This window comes from Dasypus novemcinctus, chromosome 30 (genome assembly GCF_030445035.2).
Source record: "Dasypus novemcinctus isolate mDasNov1 chromosome 30, mDasNov1.1.hap2, whole genome shotgun sequence".
Classification (NCBI taxonomy): domain Eukaryota; kingdom Metazoa; phylum Chordata; class Mammalia; order Cingulata; family Dasypodidae; genus Dasypus; species Dasypus novemcinctus.
Genome location: NC_080702.1, coordinates 7,852,140 through 7,876,518, shown reverse-complemented (window position 1 = coordinate 7,876,518; position 24,379 = coordinate 7,852,140). Strand labels below are relative to the sequence as shown.

General features: G+C 41.9%; 1 long non-coding RNA gene across 2 annotated transcripts in view; it reads left to right on the top strand.

Annotated features, from left to right (window-relative positions):
* Positions 1-22,748, top strand: part of LOC131276913 (uncharacterized) — a 92,854-nt gene extending 70,106 nt beyond the window's left edge. For both annotated transcript variants that reach the window (XR_009184138.1, XR_011647773.1), the window contains exons 2-4: positions 7,184-7,317; positions 15,519-16,400; positions 19,894-22,748. This is a non-coding gene — a long non-coding RNA (uncharacterized lncRNA). The remainder of the gene's footprint in view (positions 1-7,183; positions 7,318-15,518; positions 16,401-19,893) is intronic.
* The last annotated feature ends 1,631 nt before the right edge of the window (positions 22,749-24,379 follow it).

The following is a 24,379-nucleotide window of genomic DNA, read 5'->3' as shown; positions in this document are numbered from 1 at the left end:
TAAGGAGGTACCAGGGATTGAACCTGGGGCCTTGTACCTTGTACATGGGAAACAGGTACTCAACCACTGAGCTACGCCAGCCCCCCCCCCCCCCCCCCCCCAGTTTCCAACAGTCTCAACTCCTTTATGTCATCTGGAGGCTTACCTGTGCCATATCTTCCTGATTCTTGGGATGGATTGCAGTTTTTGTTGGTGTCTTGGCATTTGGCTTACTATGTGTATTTATTCTGGGCATGTTTCTCTCTTTAGTTTAGGGCTTTCTTGCCTTTTCTCCCTTGCAGGTTGTGTAGTAAGAACCAAGGGTATAGTTGGTGTTGAACGCTGTAGAGACTCAAACTGCCCTTTCTTTGCCAGGCACTGATAAATCTCCTTCCAGCTTTCTCCTTTACATGTTTGGATAGTGTCACAGCTGTGTGGAATGATCCACATTGTGCAGGCCTAGACTGTGGTCACCCAAAGAGACTGACATAGCTTAAAGTCCCTTTCTCCCTGCCTAGGCAGGGATGGAACTGCAGGTGTGAGCAACAAGCTATGGTGTGCATGTGCAAAATGACCATAGTTGCCCCGGTAGACTTCCCACTCTTCAGTCTGCCAGCTGAATGTACCTGCACTTACCCTGAGAGGCCCACCAGCTTCCTCCCTGCTGGAGGTGGAGCTGATGCCTAGGCTAGGGATGCAGGTTGATCTGGGTGAAAGAAGCCAGTCCCTATGATCACTATGATTTTCAGCCAGCCCAGCTTCCCCTCATGCTGGGGACAGAGTCAAAATGGTGTCCACTGGTCTCTTTCTGACTTGGACAGGTTCACACTTTACCCAGCCAGATTTACAGATTTAGGTGAAATCGGTGGCCAATCATCTCTTCCTTCTCTGTTTTTTGGGAAATGGAGCTTCCAAATCCAGAATAGTTCCAGAGGCATCCAGAGAAGAATGATTACAGGCCTCTGAGGCATGGCCTGTATTTTCCTGGAGAGGCTGGTGTAGGGCCCCCCAGCTTCCTCCCTGCTGGAGGTGGGGCTGGCGCTTTGCCTAGAGCTGCAATCTGATATGGATGGAAAGAAGCCTGTCCCTACCAGCACTGTGAATTTCCCCTTGTGCCAGAAGCAGAGTTAAAATAGTGGCTACCAGCCTCTATCTGACTTGGACAGGTTCAAATTTTAGCCATTCTAAAGATTCTACTTTAGACTGCCTAATTTACTAATCATTATCTGAAGCTGGTGCCAAATCTTCTCTTCCTCCCCCATTTTTGGGAAGTGGAGCTTCTGATTCCAGCTGAGGAATAGCTCCTGAGGTGTCTTGTGCTGTCTGTGGAGGATGGCCACTGCCTTCCAGGGCGTGGAATGCTCTACTTAGGAATCTTCTCTGCAGATAGGCAGTCTCATCCTTCCCTTCTTTCAGGGATGTTGCAGGATGCTCTTCTGGTCTCCTGGATCCCCCAGACAGGTGCTTTAGATACCTTTGTGTGCTTACCAACTGTTCTGTAGCTGAGCTGACTCTGGGAGCTCCTTACTCTGCTACCATCTTGCTGGTTCTTGAATTTTAGATGTTTTATATCTAGATCTAAAGTTTCCTTTTACATCTTTTTGTTGTTTATTTGTTGTAAACTATCTTTCCTTTCATTCCAAGAGTATCTACCTTTCTCATTGTGCAGAGACTTCATAACTGCTTTGTCTGATCATTCCTTCTCTGGTTCATTTGGAACTGTATCTGCTGATCATTTATTGCCCTGTGTTGGAGATTTGGACCTGAAGGGTATCGAGAATGAAAGAAACAGAAAAGGGAGAAGGAAACAAAGAGAAAGAATGAGAGAGCTGGGATCAGGAGGTCTGCTAGTAATGACTCCTCAGACAACTTTATTGTTCACAAAGGGCTCTATATATACCCCAGTCCACATGGGTAGAAGCAGCAACATGCAGTTAATCATCAGCATTACTCATAGTCTAAGGAATTAAAAAAATCTTACCTCAAGGTACAAAGTTTAAGTGTTCTATTTACTACACAAATATCTGCTCATTTTTTCTTTCAGCCTCTTACAGCTTCATCCTGTTTGCCGGGAACTCTTAGTTACCACATTCCTTAGATTGCAAGTGTAGCCATGGGGACAGCACGTCTCTCCTTGGGAGGCCACTGTGCCTCAGTTTCCAACATCTCCCCCTTATTTTTTGTCGAGGTGACTGTTCCTGTCTTAGCTTGCCCTCTTCTGAGAGTCTTGCCCATCATTGACTACCGGCCAAGCTCTTCAACTTGGGGAATTTATTGAAGTGCTTTTGCTAGCACCAGATTATTCACATGTCCCATGGCTGTTACACTTTGCAATTTTCTTCGAAAGCACTGTCTGGCACAGGCGAGAATCATGAGCAACAGAACAAATATGATTAACCTTATTCCTAAAGCTGACAGGAAATGCTGTGATTTCCACCAATTACCTGGGTTAAATTTTGTAATATGTGAAATCATATCTGAGAAAATATCCTTATCATTGGATACATGAATTTGATTTTAAGACATTTCTAATGTTTTTCTTTGTAATTCCATTATTTCCAGAGAGATATTACTTTTATGGCCTAATAAATGATTCTTAATTTTTTCCATTCTATATCTGATGAATTATATGCAGAGTCATATGGAAATTACTTTCATTCCAATCACACCTCAATCCACTTAAGTTTAAACTATACAATTCATTTCTAATATGCAAAACAGCAGATTCTAAATCATTAACCCGATTATTTAACTGTTTATCAAAGTACTCTTGGCTATGCTACAAATCACTAGCATTTTTATGCCAATCATGCATGTATTGTTGAGTCTGTACTTTCACGTAAAGCTACCATAGCAGTAGCAGCAGCTGCAATGATTCCAATTAGTCCCAAAATGCTTATAATAAGCAGTCCAATAAAGCATTTAGTCCATTTCAAGAATTCTTGACTTTCAGAAGACGACTGCCAAATCTGGGTTATTCTCACCAGTATCCAGATGCATTTTTTTCTTCTGGCTATCACTGTTGTTTCTTCATCGATGTTTGCCTTTTCAGTGGAGCCACTTTGCCTTTTCTCGGGTTTCAGTGGTAGGACCCTGGATCTTCACAAAAGCATCTGCATCAACCATCCTAAATGGGACGTTGTGGAGTGGGTGGGGACATGACAGTCACCTGTTATTACTAGCAGGTATCCTGGATGTTTTTTCATAATCTGAGCGTGATTTGCAACAGTCTATCATTTCTGTTTTGTTTTTAGTATTTGCAGTCCACCCCTGGATAGGCATGGCAGTCTTTAGAGTGACCAGACACTATTGGGTTAAGTCTTTCACTTTTAGCAGGACCTCTTATGCTGCACACAATTGCCTTTTTTATATTTTGCTTTTGACTCTTCTCAGAATTGTGATTAAAATCCAAGGGTTACTTGTTTAGAATTTTGCTCTTGCCACAAACTCTGCCCAAAGCCAATATGGGTGCTTGCTACATCCAATTCATAGGCTAAGTTATTGTCCACAATTTACCTTCCTTTTATTATTATTAAAAGCAGCTTCCTGGAGGCTTTCCTACTTCCATGAAGGACATTTCTCAATTAATACATACAGTGGGTTTTAACATTTGAGCTAAATGAGAGATGAATGATTTTTAGCACTTCAACATTATTACAAACTCTATTAACATGAGAAAACATTGCATTCCATCAGTTATAACAAGAGGGCATAATTTCATCCCACCCAACCAAACCACATTTAGGAATTTGATAGAGCAGCAGGGAATTTGCCACCTGTCCCAATTGTTTGCTTAGTTCAGGCTCTTAAGATAGTGTCTCTGATGGGTTTTTTTATTCTGAAAAAAGGGTTACTGGTTAACATAATGTCATCAGTAGAGTTTCAGCCACTAATTTTTTCTATGCAGATAGATTATTATCACCATGCCAGGACAGATGGTTGGGCTATGCACACAGCCTTGGGGAGGCACTGCAAAAGTCCATTGTTGACTTTTCTACAGGTAGGAGAATGCAGGCTGGCTTGACTTGCCTAAGGAAATACTAAAGAAAGTCTTACCATGTTTTAAAACAAAGTGATAACACAGCTGGACATAACTTTTTGCAACAAACTAGCAATATTTGTGACTGCTGCATACTACAATGTTGTTACTTCAATTTATGATAAGTTTCTGTGGCACACACCTTTTTATAATAATTAACACCATAATTAACTATATTATACTTCTGTTTAATATTATGCTGAAATATTGGTTAATTTATACACTCTTAAGTACTCATTTGAAACTTTTACTCATACAACTTTATTTAAAAGAGGGTTAAAAAAATCCTGTTAATTTTATAACACTTTTAAACACCTTCTATTTAACTTATATTAAATGAACTTAATTATTGCTTTAATTTTTCTTTCAAGGTAAAAGAACAAATCTCTTGTAATTAGTTTGGAATAAAAAGAAAGTAGATTTAACCATTATTTTCCTTTAAAAGAGATAAGACCTTTTCTTCCTCAAACACTGAGGAAATGATGAGGTTAAAGCACAAGAAGCTATTTTGATAAAACGGACTTTCTTTGCATACTAATTATGAGGATAGAAACTTTTCATAAACTTTTACCAAAACAAATGATTTGAGAGACTTTGAAAAAGGACAGTTTTTATCTTTGCATTAATATACGACTTGATATTAAACCTTTTAAAACTTTATAGACAGACCCATTAAATTTTATTTAACTTTAATCATAAAATTTTTTTTCCACAAACCTTCTACACTTTCAATATTCATTCAGGTTTTGACCCACATTTTACTCTTTCCCAATAATCAATCATTTTATCTTAGGACAAAATTATTACTATTATTTTTAATAATAAAAACACATTCTATATATTCCACATACTAAGTTACCAGGCAAACTTCTTACAACCTATAATTGCCATCAACACTAAACAAGCTTGTTAAAATAATTAACTTTTTTTCACTTTAAATACTTAGTAGCATGTAGTACTGAAACAGTTTCCTAGAAGCAAATTGGCAGGGGAGGCTGGCCACCAACAAGTTTTCCTGTTATAAAATTACCTTTTATTATTAGTATTGTCATTTCAGGTTTTTTTTAATAATGACTTTTTGGAATTAGCCACTTAAATACCTTAATTTAAATAATGCTTCATTAAACTTCTTATAATTATTTATAACCATATAGACTATAACTATATTATTTTAAGACAAATTTTACCTTCACAGAACACAATCCCTTACTTAAAGTTACCACAATACCTTCTATAACTTGCAACATGCATTTAAGTTCCAGGAGTTTACGAAAATTAGCCATTCTATTGTAGGACAAAAACACACCTTTTAGAAAAAACATTAAATTTCTGTCAGCATTCCCACAAACTTAACCTTTTTTTTTTTAAAGATTTATTTATTTATTTAATTTCCCCCCCTCCCCTGGTTGTCTGTTCTCTGTGTCTTTTTGCTGCGTCTTGTTTCTTTGTCTGCTTCTGTTGTCGTCAGCGGCACGGGAAGTGTGGGCGGCGCCATTCCTGGGCAGGCTGCACTTTCTTTTGCGCTGGGCGGCTTTCCTCACGGGCGCACTCCTTGGGCATGGGGCTCCCCCACGCGGGGGACACCCTTGCATGGCACAGCACTCCTTGCGCGCATCAGCACTGTGCATGGGCCAGCTCCACATGGGTCAAGGAGGCCCGGGGTTTGAACCGCGGACCTCCCATATGGTAGACGGACGCCCTAACCACTGGGCCAAAGTCCGTTTCCCTTAACCTTTTTTAATATTCATTTAAGTTTTACATCCTTCATTTTATCCTGTGAAGAAAAATATTCCTTTCAATCTAGGCAAGAATAACCTTTTATGAAAAGACTTACAGTAATTTTGTTAATCAAGACTTACAATTTTTATAGTTGTAGAGATCTTATTAACATTTAAACATGTATTAATATGAGCACTTATTTAATTTTTGGCCATTTGAATAGAGCTCTTTTGAAATTTTTTAACTTATTAATTTAATTTATATTAGCATCCGGAGGTATCAAAATATACACTGACATTGAACAGACAGACAAGCACAAAACAATTACAACACATTAACAGAAACATACAGTTTACAATAGACTCATAATTCTTACTTTCTTGGCATTGCTGCTTTTAAGTTCTCTGTTATATCACATCTTAGATTGTACTTTTTAAAATTTATTCTGGAATCCATGTTGCCTGTAACATTCAAGCTTGTGCTTGGAACATTTTTATTAGTTATCAGCAATCAGTTAAGATAACTTGAGCAGCATAAATGTAGTTAAGTTCTTATTTAGCAGTTTAGACAGACCATTAACACACATTTTTGGATTATTACTCTGTAAGACTATATTGAGCACCTCAAGCTCCTGTTCTTGTTCTTATTTACTTTCTTTCAGATTTACTTATGGGCTAAAGCTGCTGCTATTTGGTGGCATAAGGCCCATACTGATAATGGAATGAATTCCTTTTTTTTTTTTTTTTTTTTTGATATGCCCTTCATAAAGCTTTCATTACACATCTCCACTGTTTCAAATTTAAAATGTTACGTCCCTGAGGCTGAAGCCAGCAACAATGCTTTTGTATTAAAGCTAACAATTCTAGTAATTTATAGCTTTTTACAGGCACCCCATTAACTTTCCCTAATGCAAATGAATAATGCTTCCACACGTCCCATTTGATTACCCATTACCCCGGTGACTTCGCGGAAAATGTTACTTACTTTAAAGAAGACTTGAGTCACTCTGCTTTGGATGTCACACGACCCTCGACGAGGTCTTTTCTGCGGTTTCTGATACTGATTTGGAAGACTCACTAACTTCTTTGGGCCCCACATTGGGTGCCAGATGTTGGAGATTTGGACCCGAAGGGTATCGGGAATGAAAGAAAGAGAAAAGGGAGAAGGAAACAAAGAGAAAGAATGAGAGAGCTGGAATTAGGGGGTCTGTGAGTAATGACTCCTCAGACAACTTTATTGTTCACAAGGGGCTAATGACTCCTCCGACAACTTTGTTGTTCACAAGGAGCTCTATATATACCCCAGTCCACATGGGTAGAAGCAGCAACATGCAGTTAATCATCAGCATTACTCATAGTCTAAGGAATTAAAAAATCTTATCTCAAGGTACAAAGTTTAAGTGTTCTATTTACTACACAAATGTTATGTGCTCATTTTTTCTTTCAGCCTCTCACAGCTTCATCCTGTTTGCTGGGAACTCTCAATTACCACATTCCTTAAATTGCAAGTGTAGCCATGGAGACAGCACGTCTCTCCTGGAGAAGCCACTGTGCCTCAGTTTCCAACACCCTGGAGATCAGGTTTTTCTAGTTCTTTATATATCATGTTTTATTATATTGGATGATGTCCTGGTGGCATGTGCTTGTTATATAGTTGTAGACTTCCAAGAGATTGATTTACTAGTTGGGGCCTCTTGTCATTCCATATGAATTTGAGGATCAACTTTTTCAATTTCTACAAAAAAATGCTGTAGAGATTTTGAGAAGTATTGGATTTAATCTGTGGATCACTTTAGGTAATACTGATATTGTAACAATATTAAATCTGAAAGATGGGTGTCACATCTTGCCATTGAATTAGGTCTTTAGTTTCTTTCAGTAATGTTTTGTAGTTTTCAGTGTACAGGTTATTCATCTCTTTGGTTAAATTTATTCTCAGTTGTTTTTTCCTTTTAGATGATATAGTGAATGGAATTGTTTTTAATATATTTTTTGTTCTTTTAGGAGATACATAGACTATACAAAATTTTACACAAAATTATAAGGGGTATCCAAATGCCCTACTCCCCATACCTTCCACCCTTCCTCACATTTAACAGCTTCTTTCATTAGTGTGGTACATTCACTGCAATTGATGAACACATTTGAAGCATTGCCACTATGCATGGTTTATAGTTAGCATTTAGTTTAGACTCTTTCCCACTCAATTCTGTAGGTTATGGCAGGATATATAATGTCCTGTATCTGTTATTGCAGTGTCATTCAGGACAATTCCATGCCCCCCAAAAGACCCCATATTACACCTCCTTTTCTCTCTCCCTACCTTCTGCTCCTCTAGTGACCACTATTTCCACGACTGATATAATTTCTTCCATTGCTTGAATACCAATATGTCTATAGTAGAATACCAGTAAGTCCCTCTATTCCATATTTTATTCCCCAATCCTGAAGATTCTGGGATGGCAATGATGACCACTCGACTTATAATTGAGAGGAGGCTTCAATCCTATATGGCCAGTGATCTGGAGAGTAGGTGTTGTAATTAATGGAATTGTTTTTGTTTTTTTTTTTAATTTTTAAAAAAATTTATTGAAGTGTATCACTCATACATAAACATACATAAACAACAAATGTATATTAATAGTTATGAACTTACAGAAGAAACATATATAACATCATACAGGACTCCTACACTTCACCCTACCACCAATATCTTGAATTCTTGTTAAACATTTTCAAGTAATGATTCAAGAGCCTCCTCAAAATATTTCTACTAATGAAAGTATTTTTCCCCTAACCCACCCTATTTTATCTTTATGTCATTTATATATGAACATACGTAAACAATAATTGTGTAGTAAAAAATTGTTAACATACAAAGCAAACGTGTAACATTATACCAGGGTCCCATATATCGACCCTCCATCAATACCTTGCATTGTTGTGAGATATTTGTTATAGTTTATGAAAGAATATTTTCAAAATCTTACTATTTATTATAGTCCTTTTCTTACATTTGGTAGATTTTCCCCCAAACCCACCCTATTATTATTTTTAAATATATTTTTATGACAGAAGTTGTAAATTTACAAAACCATTGTGCACTTGTGCAGAATTCCCAAACAAAACTCCTCTATCAACACACCACACTATGGTGGAATATTGGTTGCAGAAAATATCATCCAATTGTTACCACATCTATAGTGTACATCTGGCACATATTTTCCATACAGCCCCATTACCTACACAGTACATTTTTCACATAAATGAAAGAATATTATATTATTACTGCTAACCATAGTCCATCTGCCACTCCAGTTGTGCTTTTCCTGTGTTTGTCCTCAGTCCCATATTGTATATGATCAAATAGGGATGTACCTTTGCTCTAGCCAAGGAAGGACACTCTTGCATCTGTACCATCAAACACAATTCTCATCCACCTTCGGTTTTCAGTGCTATTCAGTTTCTGTTATTTTCTAGCTTTCTGTCAATTGGCATTTACAACCCTAGACTACCATTTTCATCCCCATTTATGAACTGGCTGTAACTCACTATGTGTTACCGTCCACTCTGTACATTTCCACACTTTTACAGGAAAGCTAATTACAACTTCTACATAGATTAAATATCAGTAGGCATCACAGTCCTCCTTTTGTCTCCATTAAGAATCCACCACCTACCACCAGGTCTTGAAGATATTTTCCTTCATTTTCTTCTAGAAGCTTTATAGTTTTTGCTTTTATATTTATGTTTTTTGAACCATATTTAGTAAATTTTTGGATCAGGTATGAAATAGGGGTCCTCTTTCTTTCTTTTGGCTATTGATATTCAGTTCTCTCCACACCACCTCTTGAGTGGGCTGTTCTGCCAGAACTGAGTGGGTTTGACAGGTTAGTCAAAAATCACTTGACCATACATGTGAGGGTATATTTCTGAAGAATCAGTTTGGTTCCATTGGCCTATGTGTCTTTCAGGCAGTTCTATGTTGTTTTTATTACCGTAGCTAGGTAATATGATTTAAAGTCTGGAAATGAGAGTCCTACAACTTCACTTTTCCTTTTTAAAATGCTTCTGGCTCTTTAGGACCCCTTAACCTTCTAAATAAATTTGATCATCATATTTTCAATTTCTTTAAAAAATACTGGTGGAATTTTTATCAAGATTACATCAAGTCTATATATCAATTTGAGTAGCATTGACATCTTAATTTTAATTCATCTTCCAATCTGTGACCATGGAGTGTTCTTCCACTTACTGAGGCCTTTTTTGTTCCCTTTAAACACTGAGTTGTAGTTTTCTGAATGCAAGTGCTTTCCATCATTGGTTAAGTTTATTCCTGAATATTTGTGTGTTATCTATCATATTTTATTTTCACCACTCTTTTACACTTTTAGTTACTATATTGATAAAATCTTCATTTCTAGACTCTCTTCCAGGCTTCTCTCTCCTTCCGTTACTTTTCAGGCTCTAGCACAATCTTTAGTATTTCCTGAAAATCCAGTCTCTTGGTTAGAAATTCTCTCAGTTTCTGTTTATCTGTGAATATTCTCAACTAGCCCTAAATTTTGAAAGACAGTCTTCCCAGATATAAGATTTTTAGCTGAAGGTTATCCTCTTTTAGTATCTTAAATACATCATATCACTGTCTTCTTGTTTCCATGGTTTCCGGTGAGAAATCAGCACTTAATCTTTTTGGGTTATCCCTTATAAGGTATACATTACTTTTCTTTTGCTGTTCTCAGAATTCTTCCTTTAATTTGGCATTTATTCTGATTAGTATGTGTCTTGGAGGTGGTCCATTCAGATTTTTTCAGATGGGAGTACATTGTGGTTCCTGGACATAGATATCCATGCCCTTCAATAGGGTTAGGAAATTTTTTCCCATTATTTCTTCAAATACTCCTTCTGTCTCTTTTCCCTTCTCTTCTCCTTCTGGGACACCCATGACACAGCTGTTTGCATGTCTCTTGCTGTCATTTATTTTCCTGAGATTGCTTGATTTTTTCCTTTCTTCATCTGTTCTTCACTTTTAGAGGCCATTTCTTCAAGCTCACCAGTCCTTTCTTCTTCCTCCTCAAATGTGCTGTTATATGATTCCAAAGTATTTTTAATTTATTGCACCACTCATTTCCATAAGGTCTACTATTTTTCTGTGTATGCTTTAAATTCTTGTGGTCATCCAGTGTCCTTTTAAGATCCTTAATCCCTTTAAATTCATTTAGGAGATCATCTGTGATTAGTTGTCTCAATTCCTTTATGTCATATGGAGGCTTATATTGTTCCTTTAACTGGGCCATAGCTTCCTGTTTCTTGGTATGGATTGTAATTTTTTGTTGGTGTCTTGGTATCTTGCTTACTATTTATTCTGGGTGCAGTTTTTCTCTTTAAATTAGGGCTTCCTGCCCTTTCTCCCTTGCTGCTTGTGTGGTAGGAGCCAAGGATGTAGTTGGTTATGTAAGCTGTGGTACTCAAGCTTCCCTCATTGCCCCAAGGACCAATGAAGCTTCTCCTAACTTTCTCCTTTGCCAGGGGTAGGACAGAGTCACACGTGCATAGAATAATCCAGTTCATGCAGGCCTATGCTATAGTTTCCTAGAAAATATTATGAAGCTTCATGTTCCTTCCCCCCCCCCCCCCCCCCGCTTGGGATGGGCATGGAGCTGCAGGTGTATGTAGCAGTCTATGCATTATGGGCTCAGGGTGACTGCATTTGCCCCAGTAGATTTCTGATTATTCAGTCTGTGCCAGCCAAAGGTACCTGCGGTTACTTGGACAGGCTGGGCCAGTCCCACCAGTTGCCACCCTGACAGAGGTGGGACTGAAACCTAGCCTAGGGCTGCAGCCCAATCTGGGTGAAAGAAACTAGTTCCTGCCTTCACTGTGATTTTCGGTCAGGCTGGCTTCCCCCCAAGCTGGGGGCAGACTCAAAATGTTGGATGCTGGCCTCTTTCTGACTTGGAGAAGTTCAAACTTTAGGTGTTCTTAGGGTCATACTTTAGCCAGCCGAATTTACTAATCAGTAGCTGATATTGGTGGTCAACCGTCTCTTTATCCCTGTTTTTGGGAAATGGCGCTTCCGATCCCAGCTACAGAATAGCTCCAGGGGCAGCTTGTGCTGCCAAAGTAAGATGATTACCAACTTCAGTGGCATGGCCTATAATTTCCTGGAGAGGCTGGTGCAGGTCCCCCCAGCTTTCTCCCTGCTGGAGCTGGGGCTGGGGCTTATGCTAGAGCTGCCCTCTGGACTGGCTGGAAAGAAGCAGGTCCCTACCAACTCTGTGATTTCAATTTACCCCACTCCACCCCCTGCCAGGTATGAAGTTAAGATGGCAGCTCCTGGCTTCTTTCTGACCTGGACATGTTCAGACTTCAGCTGTTCTTAGGATTATACATTAGCCTGTCTAATTTACTCATCAATAGCTGAAGTTAATGCCCAACCGTCTCTTCCTCCCCCATTTTTGTGAAGTGGAGCTTTCAATTCCAGCCACAGAACAGCTTCTGAGGCAGCTTGTGCCTCCAGTGGAGGATGAGCACCAGCCTCCATGACATGAAGTACTCTACTTAATAGTCTTCTCTGAAGAGGCACAGTCTCCTTCCATTCCTTCCAAGGTGTTGCAGGATGTTCTTCTGGTCTCCTGGAGCCCCCAAACAGGTGCTTTAGATAGCTGTGTGATTACTAACTGCCCTTAGCAGGAGCTGACTCTAGGATCTCCTTACTCAGCCGCCATTCTGCTGTTTGTCCTTGAACTGGATATTTTATACCTAGGTATAAAGTATCCTTTTATGTACTTTTTGTTTGTTTCTTTGTTGTGAACTATCTTTTCTTTCATTCCAAGAGTATTTACCTTTCTCTTTGAGCAGAGATAATAACTGAGAAAAATCATAATTCCTTTTGTGGTTCTTTTGACACTGTATCTGCTGATTGGTTTATCCCCTGGAGAATAGATGAGATTTTTCTAGTTCTTTATATGTTATGGTATATAATTTGGGGTGATATTCTGGTTGCTTATTCTTACATAGTTAGAGACTTCTGAGAGACTGTTTTTGGCTAGTTTGGGCCCCTTGGTATTCCATACGAATTTGAGGATGGACTTTTTCCATTCCTACAAAAAAACGCTGCAGAGATTTTGATAGGTGTTGCATTTAATCTGTAGATCATTTTAGGTAGTAATGATATTGTAACAATATTCAATGTGAAACATGGACACACAATATCTTGCCATTTATTTAGGTCTTCTTTAATTTCTTTTTGTAGTGTTTTTCAGTTTTCATTGTATATAGAGTTCATTCTTTAAATTTATTCTCAGGTATTTTATTTTTTCAGATGCTATAGCGAATGGAATTTTTTTAAAATATGTTTTTTATTTTTTTCAAAGATACTTAGGTTTCACAAAATGCTACAGAAAAAAATATAAGGAATTCCCAAATGCCCCACTCCCCACACCTCACACCCTTCCCCACATTAACAACTTCTTTTATTAATGTGGTACATTCATTGCAATTGATGAGTCCTTTTGGAGCATTGCCAGTAAGTATGGATTATAGTTTAGATTGTAATTTACACTGAATTCTGTAGGTTATGGCAGGATATATAATGACCTGTATTTGTCATTGCAGTGCCGTTGAGGACAATTCCATGTCCCAAAAGTTTCCCCATATTATACCTCTTTTTCCCTCTCCCTGCCTTTAGCACTTCCAGTAGCCACTGTCTCCACATTAATGATATAATTTCTTTCATTGCTAGAGTACCAATAAGTTTGTAGCAGAATACCAGGAAGTCTTCTCTGGTCCATATTTTATTGCCCAGGTTCTGGGATGGTGATAGCTATTCCACTTCTAATTGTGAGGTGGCTTCAATTCCATATGGCTGATGGATGACACTCTGATGCTTGCAGTTGTAGACTCTCTCAGTTCCTTTGTATGGTAGTTGTCCATCCTCTCCTCCCTGTTAGTTTACCAGGGTGAGGCCCATGAACTGGAAAGTAGATGTTGCAACAAATAGAATAGGTTTTTAATGCTCATTTCAGATAGTTCTTTCCTGGTATGGAAAAATAAAGCTGATTTTTTAAGGGTTTATCTTGTACCCTGCAACTTTACTAATTTTTTAAATTTTCTGTGGTAGTGTTCTTGTGACTACTTGGGGAATTTTGATATGAAGGAACATACCATCAGAGAATAGTGTTAGTTTTACTTTTTTATTTCTGATTTCAATGTCTTTCTCTTTTTTTGCCTGATTACGCTGGTTAGAACTTCCAGGATAATTTTGAATAGAAGCGGTAAAAGAGTGCATCCTTGTCTTGTTCCTGACCTCAGGTTTCAGTCTCCCATTGCAAGCTTTCATGCTTTCTCACATTGACTATGATGTTAGCTGTGAGTTTTGATATTTATTACGTTGTAGATGTAACCTTTTATTCCTATTTTTCTGAGTGGTTTTATTATGATATCATGGTAGATTTCATCAGAAGCCTTCTCTGTGGCATTCAAGTGATCGGATGGATTTTTTCTTATGTGAAACCACTGCTGCATTCCTAGGATGTCACCTTTGGTCATGAGTTATAATCCTTACAAGTAGTTTGATTTACTTTTCCAGTGGTTTGTTGAGATTTTTTGCTTCTGTATTCATATGGGAAGTGTTTCTGTTGTTTTCTTTTGATGTTGCTCTCTGGTTTTGGGTATCACAATAATACTAGCTCCATAGAATGAGTTAGGAAGAATCCCGACCTTTTCATTTTTTTTGGAAGAATTTGTGAAGGATTTATGTTGATTCTTGTTTGAATGTTTGGTACAATTCTCTCTAAAGCCATCTGGTCTTGGGCCTTGTTGGGAGGTTCTTGATTATTCAATCTTTTTGCTTTTATAGGTCTGTTAAGAGCTTTTATTTCTTCTTGAGTTAATGCAGGTTATTTTTATGTTTCTAGGAATTTGTCGTGTCCTCTAGGTTATCTAGTTAGTTGGCATATGAATGTTCATAGTATTCTCTTTTTTTTAACCCCACCACCACCACCCCAGTTGTCTGCTCTCTGTGTCCATTTGCTTCGTGTTCTTTTTTTGGTCCACTTCTGTTGTCAGTGGCACAGGAATGTGTTTCTTTTTGTTGCATCATCTTGCTGCATCAACTCTGTGTGTGTGGCGCCATTCCTGGGCAGGCTGCACTTTCACTCTGGGTGGCTCCCCTTATGGGGTGTACTCCTTGCGCATAAGGCTCCCCTGCATGGCAGGGCACTCCTTGCGTGCATCAACACTGCACATGGGCCAGCTCCACACAGGTCAAGGTAGCCTGGGGTTTGAACCGCAGACCTCCCATGTGGTAGATGGATGCCCTAACCACTGGGCCAAGTCCGCTTCCCATAGTATTCTCTTATAACCCCTTTGATTTCTGTTAGGTCAGTGGTAATGTTCCCATTTTCATTCCTTTAATAGTTATTTGCATCTTTTTCTCACTCATTTCTCTTTGTCTGGGTAAAGGTTTGTCAATTTTATTAATCTTTTCAAAGAACCAAATTTTGGTTTCATTGATCCTCTCAATTGTTTTTCTTTTCTTTATCTCACTTATCTCCACTCTAATCTTTATTATTTTCTTTCTCCTACTAATGTTAAGTTTGGCTTATTCTCTTTCTTCAAGATAAGAAGTTAGGTTATTGCTTTGATATTATTGTTTCCTAATGTAGGAATTTATAGCTATATGTTTCCCAATCAGCAGTGCCTTACTCCTTCCCATAAATGTATTGCATGGTGTTGTTTTTTTTTATTCTTCTCTAAGAATTTTCTCATTACTCTTGTAGGTGGACTTCAGAAAATTATCCTGTTAGCCTCAAGGTTTGATGATGCATTGGAAGCACACAGGAGAAAGGGCGCTCCTTGCCCAGGTGGAAGGACACAAGCTTCTCTTCTGGCTCCTCTGGCCAGGTCGCAGTGAGGACAACCTGCTCAGAGATCTTCTCAACCCCAGAAGGATTCCTGTCAAATGCTCTTAGAGCTGTGGCCAGATGTAGGGTGGACCCTAGAAATAGCCGTGAAATAGGCAGTTACCACAAAGATGGTACAAAATCCCTAGGGAGCTCCACCTCTGTAGGTGCTGCTTTGCCCTTTGGTGTGTTTGGAGAAGGAGACACCACCACCCATGGAGCTGGCCATAGAGTTGACACTGCAATTTGAAGAGGAAAAGGGTTCCCTACCCTGACATCCTTTCCAGATGTCTTTTAGAAGGCAGAAAATAGCCTCAATCTTTTCAGATGACAAAAACCTAAACCTACCACCTCAAAACCAGGAAACTTTCGTAGGTAGTGGTTCAACTGATGCCTCATCTGAAGTTTCTCTTACTCCTGGGCAACCCCAGCCCTGGAAATCCTGCCTGGGGTAACCACCCACGCTGTCTGCTCAGGCTCACAGGCATCCACTCCCATATATCCTGACTTTCTGGCTTGGACTCCCTGGAATCCTGAGCCTCAGGTTTGACACGAGCGGGACAGGACAGCCATTTAAATGTCATTTTCATGTGCAGGAAGGTCATTGGGCCCTGGAGAATCAAAGCATCCTGGTGCTGGGGAAAGCTCCCGTGGGGATGATCCATGAAGTTTTGCAGTAAATTGTCGAAGGCACTATGAGAGGAGTGGAGACCACCGATCAGAGAGGCCTTCCCTGGCCACCCACATTCCCTTCTGAAGGTAACCATGTGTGTGTTTCTGGAGGGCTGCTGTGTATGGCCTGCATGTCCTGCACCCACTCCACAAACTGTCAAACTGGGCAGTAGTGGACTGTCCCACAGCTGGGGACTCAGGACTCTTATCAATCATAGAAGGCTTATGTCCAATATTTGAATGAATCTTGCCTACATCAGAGACCCTTGACTCATATCTGTCAGTCTTCCCTGCCCCCAATACAGAAGAAGTAGTGCAGTGACTGCTCTACTCAATGTTCTGCATCAAAAACTAGGCGCTTTTAAATGCCTGGTGAATGGGGAACTCCTGCCCATTTTCCATGTCCTAACTGTACCTCAGCCTGAGGCCGATGTAGGAAGACCTGCCTTATTCAAGCAGGCCTCTGAGTGTCTCATCCTTTTCCTACCATTTCTTTCTTAGTATGGGCACTGCCTTGTCCCACCTTGCCTACAGCTCAGCTCCCTCAACAGAACATCCAGGCAGAGTGATTAGCAGTTTGCTCAACACATCTAGTTCCCTGGGACCATGGATCCCATTTGTAGGATGGTTCAGGTGGGGAAAAATCAAACCAAGAAGGGAAATATCAGATCTCTGTGACACATGAATAGGACCTCCACTCCTCAACCTCCACATCCACTGCACATTTCCAATGCAACTGTGGAGTTTGGAGTCCTTTGTTCTGACCTGTGGGCCACTCACATTTTTAATTGGTATACCGTTTTCGCATCTCCTTGAGAGACCAGGAGGACTTGCCCATACTTACAGAGAGCCATGACTGCATCACACCAACTTGCTGTTTATATCTCATGCTCAAGAGATCAAGTGTAGGTGTCTGACTCCCTAGTGGAATGCAAGCTCAAGAGGCAGGGAATTTTTCTGCTTCATTCCTCCAACGAAGCTAAATTTTTCAATGTCCCTACACATATAGGTAGCCAGAATATATTTGTCAGTTGAGCTCCATGATCACCTTGCCCATGTCACAGTGGGTCTGGGGTGACCCTCTGAAAACCCAGAGAACTCTGCTAACATAGGAATTCAGATGGGACCTCCAGGATGGATTCTGCAGCATTCTTTGTAAATGGGAAAGAGGCCTGTCCCTTCCAAGAGGGTGTTCAAGGCTGTGAAACATGATCCCCACCAGGGGGAGGAAAACAATCTGATAAGCCCCTGAGCCTCTATCAGCCCATCAGACCTGGGTCAAAGTATCATAGCTAATGTGCTTAGGTTCTGAATATGAACCTGCAGTGTGTGTCCACTCACTCGCACCACCTGAGGAACGAGGAGTGATGTGACAAGGGAATCGACAGACCAAACGAACAACAAATGTGGAATGAGTCATGGATGTAGAAGGGGGCATGGTTCTCACGTGGTGAGGAGCTGGTCCAGGAACAATTGAGTAGGCCTTGAGAATTGATGATGCATTGGAAGCACACAGGAGAAAGGGAACTCCTTGCCCAGGTGGGAGGACACGAGCTTCTCTCCTGGCTCCTCTGGCCAGGTGGCAGTGAGGACAGCCTGCTCACAGGTCTCCTCAACCCTAGAAGGATTGCTGTCAAATGCTCTTAGAGCTGTGGCCATATGTAGGGTGGACCCTAGAAATAGCCATGAAATAGGCAGTTACTGCAAAGATGGTGAAAAAGCAGTCTATAGGTGCTCCTTTGCCTTTTGGTGTGTCTGGAGAAGGAGAGACACCACCGCCATGGAGCTAGCCATAGAGCTGACACTGCAACTTGAAGAGAAGGGTTCCCCCACCCTGACATCCTTTCCAGCTTTCTTTTAGAAGGCAGAAAATAGCCACAATCATTTCAGATGGAAAAAACCCAAAGCCACCACAACTAAACCAGGAAACTTCTATAGGCAGTGGTCCACCTTATTTCCCTTCTGAGTTTCCTCTTATTCCTTGAGAACCCCAGCCCAGGCAGATCTTGCTGGGTTCTCCACCCATACAGTCTGCTGAGGCCTACAGGCACCCACTTGCAGATATCCTCACCTTCTGGAGTTGACTATTGATTGCAGAAACTGAAATAGATAACGGGCATAATGGGACATCCCTTGAAATATCAAGCCACACATATATCTATGGAGTCCAGCCAGTCCTTGTAGGTAAGAATGACCTGGGCCTGAGAAATTCCCCACTGGCATGGTCCACCCTTGTTTGGAATAGATAGCCGATGGCACTGTGAATGGAGTGTAGACAACAGATCAGACAGGATTTCCTTTAATCCCATTTTCCCTCTCAAAAGTATCCAAGTGTGTGTTTCAGAGGGCTCCTCTGCATAACCCTGCCCATTCCCAGACCCTGCACCTACTCCCAAAATACTGTTATACATGGCTAAGGCTGTTTATCCCCTAGCTGCAGACTGCTGGCTATTGTCCAACCTAGTAGGCTCGTGTCCAATATTTGAACGAGTCTTACTTATGTCAGAGACCCTTCACACATCTGTCTTCCCTGCTCTCTGTACCGAGGAATCTGAGTTCCAGTGGGCAGGGGAGGGAGTGACTACTTCCCTCTTTGCACTGTGTTTCAAAAAGAGGGGCACTTAGTACCTAGTCAGTGGGGCCCTCTACCCCACATTCCCATGGTCTAAGTGTATCTCAGCCTGTGGCCCAGTCACCAAGAGCTGCCATATTTTTTGAGTGCCTATGAGTATAATTCATCCAAGTCTTATTTTCCTCTTAGTGGCAGGAGCACAGCCTAGCTTTTCCTATAGCTGAGAACCCACGACAGAACATCCGTGCAAACTCTAGCATTTTGCTCAACACATCTCCCCGGGACCATGGATTCTGTTCAGATGATGGGGCAGTTTGTGACAAATGAAACCAAGATGTAAATCATGAAATTTTGGGGACACAGGGATCTGTCTTGAGCTTCCCAGGGACTATCCCCACCTAAACTTTCTGACTTGACTGTGGACTTTAAAGCCCTTGTAGTTTATGTATATTCTACACACATTTTCCTTAGGTCCATGAGTCTTCCTTGTACTTGAGTGACCTGGAGACTTTCTTATCCCTAGAGAGACATTAAGGTTTCACACCTAACATTCATGTTCTCCCTGTGCTTGTGAGGTCTAGTGTATTTGACTCCCTGTGGAATGAACCCCAAGCAGCAGGGAATTTTACTCCTTCATTCCTTCAACTACTAAATTGTGTAATTTCCGTACATACATAGTCACTATTTATTGATTGAGCCCAATCATCACATTCCCAGAAGTCAGATTTGGCAGCTTCTACTTCTCCAGCCCCCTCAATGCATTTTGACAAGACCTTGGTTGAAGAACTCCGAGACAGATGTGTCAATCTTTAAAAAAGGGAAATAGGTTTGTACTATGACCTGTTGTAGTTGAGGACTGAGTCAGAGCCTGCTCCCTAGGTGAGTGGAAAATCATTCTGTCCATCCCAGGCTCTCTAACAGCCCATCACGCATGGACTAACTTGGTCAACACTTCTATATCTCCTCCCACTCGATCCTGTCAATAACTAGTAGCTGTTTGTCCTGCAGCCCCGTACTCATCCAAGGAGCCACCTGAGGATCAGAGAAATGAATTGACCTCCAATGTCCAATGGCAATGTCTGGCAAACTCGAGGCCATGGAAGGGGCATCGTGCTCACCTGGGGATCGTTTTTATCAGTGTTTGCTTGGTGGGGAAGACCACTTTCATGTTCCCCAGGATGTTGGATCAGTCCATACTCCCTGCCCAATTGGTGCTGCTCCATTTTCTTCTTGCTGGATCTGAAACTTGTCTGCACCAACCTGGGACCTTTCATCTCAGCCATGTCATTTTCACACTGGCAGGTGGAATGTTGGGACAAAAAAGGACATGCAGTCAGCAGCTGTAAAATGTCCAAAAAGATGGTTATGCCTGAATTTCAAACCGGAAATCACTGACCTCAAGTGACTGTGGCAGGAGGTGTATCATGGGTGCCACTTAGTGACAGGGCAAAGGGAGACCAATCCTGGATTCAAGTAGTTAACTTCAATGACCTCAAATAGCTTCATTCCTCTTTTTCAAATGAAAGAGTTTTGAGGATGTGAGACTAAGGCAATACTAGATTCTGTAAGGGCTAAATTCCTGGAGATTCCAGGATGGGAGGAAGACTCTGGATTGCCCAAGGCAACGAGCTGATATGACAGGGAAGAGAAATTCCAAATGGTCTTGAAAATATTCAAGTGTAGATCGCCTTCCAATGGGGCAATTGTAAATATTATTCTGCCTTGCTGTCACCAGATGGACAAGTTTTGAGACTATTCACACCCAACATGAGCTGACTGCAGGGAACCACCAACCATCACTGTCTGCTTTTGGATGCCTGAATTGTTTCAAGGAATTTGGCCCCAGCCATTAAAACTCTAAATGTGTATAATGTTTGAACAAGCCAACCCAGTTCTAGTAGCCCATTCTGGGTGATCTGGAACTATTAGACTAGTCAAAGTCACATGACACTCCTTGAAGCCCAGTTGAAATGACAAAAGAAAGGAGTCCCATCTAGGTCTAAGGGCATGAAGGCTGAACTTCTGAGGTTCCTAGCCTCCTTTTGGAACATGATGCAGCCCTACCACCTGACCTGGAAGAGTCACAGTATTGAGCTCCGTTGGATGGCAAGTTACACAAAAATATGTATTTTATTGTAATCTTCTCACCACTTTTTAGGTAAAAACAACCTAGGAAATGAGAGGATGCTTAGGGATGGAGAGCCAGTCTAGCTGAATGCAGGCAGAAAACATGGGGATGGGGAGAACCTAGGAACAGGTAGAGTAAACAACCAAGGCAGGATCCAAAACAAAGACTGTTGTGGTTTAATGTGAAGGTGAATCATCATAAAGGGCTCTTTTCTGATATCCAACCAACATTGCACCTGGTCACAAATGGGGCTGAGTTTGGGGTGGTGTGCATTCCTAGATTCCTAATGGTGTGGTCCTGAGTTCCAACAGAGGGAATTCCTGGCAGGAAACCTGCAGATTCTGCCAGGGTAGGATCTAGGTCCTGAAGTCCCCTGTCTTGACCTTGACCTGGGTGTGGAGAACCCCTCAGCTCCCATTTCACTTCTTGTCTCTTTCAGCTTCTGCTGGTGGCAGTATGCACCAGCACCCTGCTTAGGTGTTGATGACACCGACATCCTGCTCTGAGCTGGTCTTGTGGGTGGGGCTCTGCAATGGTAGAATCATCAGCAGGGCTACAAGGCATCAGGACCCTGACTGGTTATCACCAAGAGGAGCAACCACACATGAAGTTCTATTTCCAGATGAGGCAAAGACCCTATTGGTATAGACCTCTTCCCAGGAGAGAGATGACAACTCTGCAGATCTGGATCAATGTCTGGGCAGAGGGGCACCAACCCCAGGCTTCTCCTCCTGTCCCTGCCAGTCATGAACTGGACAAGAACACAATGAGCCCAGCAGGTGTCCACCCCCAATCACCTCTTTCTGCCCAGCCTGGTATCCTCTATACACCCATCCTGGGAGTGGAAGGTGCTGAGGCTGCTCATAAGAACAGTGTCAGCCTGGCCTGCATCCCCTGCCCTGGTTCCATGGGTTACCTTTGATTTCCTCCTGGCAAATGGCCAGATTCTTTGAGGTTGAAGGTTGAGCCAAAGTCTGCAATGTTGGATCAGGCTTTCGTTGTGGGGTTTCCTGTGGCCAAGGCTGCAGGCAGGCAGCAACAAGAACATTTCTTGAGCATCTAGGCCTGAGTGAGCTGTTAGGTTAGTATCTAGAATGTGGGCACTTGGTTCCTGGGGTTCCAAGTTCTCTTGGGTTCTGTCTCCAGGGAAGTGAGGTAACTTCCTGCTTCCCCTTCTCTGTGCTCTCTTCCTGGATAACAACTTCCCAATGTCCCCTCTGGGCTGCTGACTCTTTACCCCCCTGACCTATTGAATTTCCCAAGTGTACAGAATTTCACCAATACAGTCCTTCTTCCTGCCTTGCTGAGGTCTGGGGGCATCAAGAACTGTCTAAGGAGATTGAACTTGGTACACAACCGTCCTGCTCCTGCCTGATCTGTGATCCTGGACATGTCTTTCTGTTTCTCAAGGCTTCCGTGTTGGAAACCAAGGTGCAGTGGTCTCACAAGGAGACATGCCGTTTCCTTAGCTATGCTTGCAATGTAAGGAATGCTGTAATTAAGAGTTCTGGGCAAACCGGTTGAAGCTGTTAAAGGCTGAAAGAAAAGATGAGCACAAACCTTTTGTAGTAAGTAGAACACTTAGACTTTGTACCTTGAGATAAGATTTTTTGAGTTTCTTAGTAATGCTAATAGTTAACTGCTTGTTGCTGCTTGTCATGTAGACTGGGGTATATAGAGAGCCCCTTGTAAACAATAAAGTTGTCTGATGAGTCTCTACTCACAGACCCCCTGACCCCAGCTCTCTCACTCTTTTTCTTTCTCATTTCACTCTCCTTTTTCTCTTTCTCTCATTCCTGATACCCTTCGGATCCAAATCTCCAACACTTCCCAAGTTTACCCTGCTGCACAATGGATCAAATCTACCTGATCCTTCCTTGGAAAAGGATCAGGTAGCTCAGAGAAAATTCCTAGAAAACTTGAGGACTGGTCACACCTGTAGCCAATGTACATATTAAGAGAAGGAAGAATTTACAAGATGGAGTGGGAAGCAGCAGGGAACACAAGCAAAACAGGGCTGAGTTCTGGCAGTGTAATCTTGAGAAAGTCATGACCACCTTGGCTTTGTGTCACAGTCCATGCCAGGACAGGCTTTAAATTCTGTGAAAAGCAGTCTTAGTCACCTTCAGGTGTGAGACCTTCCAAAGACTTCCTGTTCCTTTCAGTTTCAGATTCAAGGCTCCTGCAAGGTCTGACCTGTCCCTGGGCCCCATAGATGGTCCTGTGCTCTGCTGCATCTAGCACAAGTCATCAGTTCCCCAATCCTCCAAGCCTGTGTCTGTTCAGTAGGACACCTAGGGTTTAGAACACATTTTCCAGCACCCCAGAATACCATGGTTATCAATAGAGAACCAAGGCCAAATAATCCTCCCAGGCTGTGGCACACTTAGGGTCACCCATTCCAAGCACCCCAATTTATAGAGGAAATTGAGGACTTCTTTCCAGTAACCTCCCTCTATATTGGGAGTTCATCTTAATTCCAGGTGCTCAGAACAGTGGAGGGAAGACCTCACTTCTGTCCTCTCCTGCTTACTCTGGGCTTGTCCCTGCCCAGGCAGAACCCTGGGAACCTCTGAGATTCCACTGCCCATCAGGCTGGCATCTCCCAGGCATGGGGCTATGGATACGTCGACAGGACAAAGATGTCCTGCCCCATGGCAGAGCTCACTCTAACCCCTCTGGCTCCTTGCCACCTCCCTGGTTCCAGGCCTACTCTGACTCCCAGGACATTGTCCCTACCCATTTGGTCAGTGTGTGTGTGTTCGGGCAGTGCTCGTGAAGCCATTTGGGGATCCTGAGAAGAAAAGAGCTTCATATGGGGAGAAACAGGCAGGGGTCCCCATTATTTAGGGGCTGTCCTTTTCAAAGTTTCTATGCAAGAGAGTTGGGCCCACACCTCAAATGCCAGCAGTATCCAGGTCCTCTGGATTGTGCCCACCATGTGCTCCTTGGGCTTCGCCTTTCTCTGGGACTGTTCCTTAATTGAAAAGTGAGGAGTTGAAAATGGATCTGGATAAGAAGGTGCTCAGTAAGGACAGGGCCATCCTCCCCCAGCCTTGGAGGAGGTAGGTGAGAATGCCCTTGGGGCACTCAGGGTACTGAGCTCCAAAAGCCAGGATGTAAAGGACAGCACACAGGGTGGTCGGGCTCATGCCCAGAGTCCTTCCCTAGACAGAGGAAGGTACTTGCAATGAGCCCCTCTCTGGGCATGTGCAAGGAGCCAATGGCTGCCTGCCCAACCCCCAGGGCCTGCTCTGTGTCAACTCCCCCAGGGAACCCAGAAACACCCCAAATCCAGTGTGATCTGCCTGACCCTGGACCCGGTCTGAGTGGAGATTGGTGTCCTAGGAGCCTCAGAATGCACTG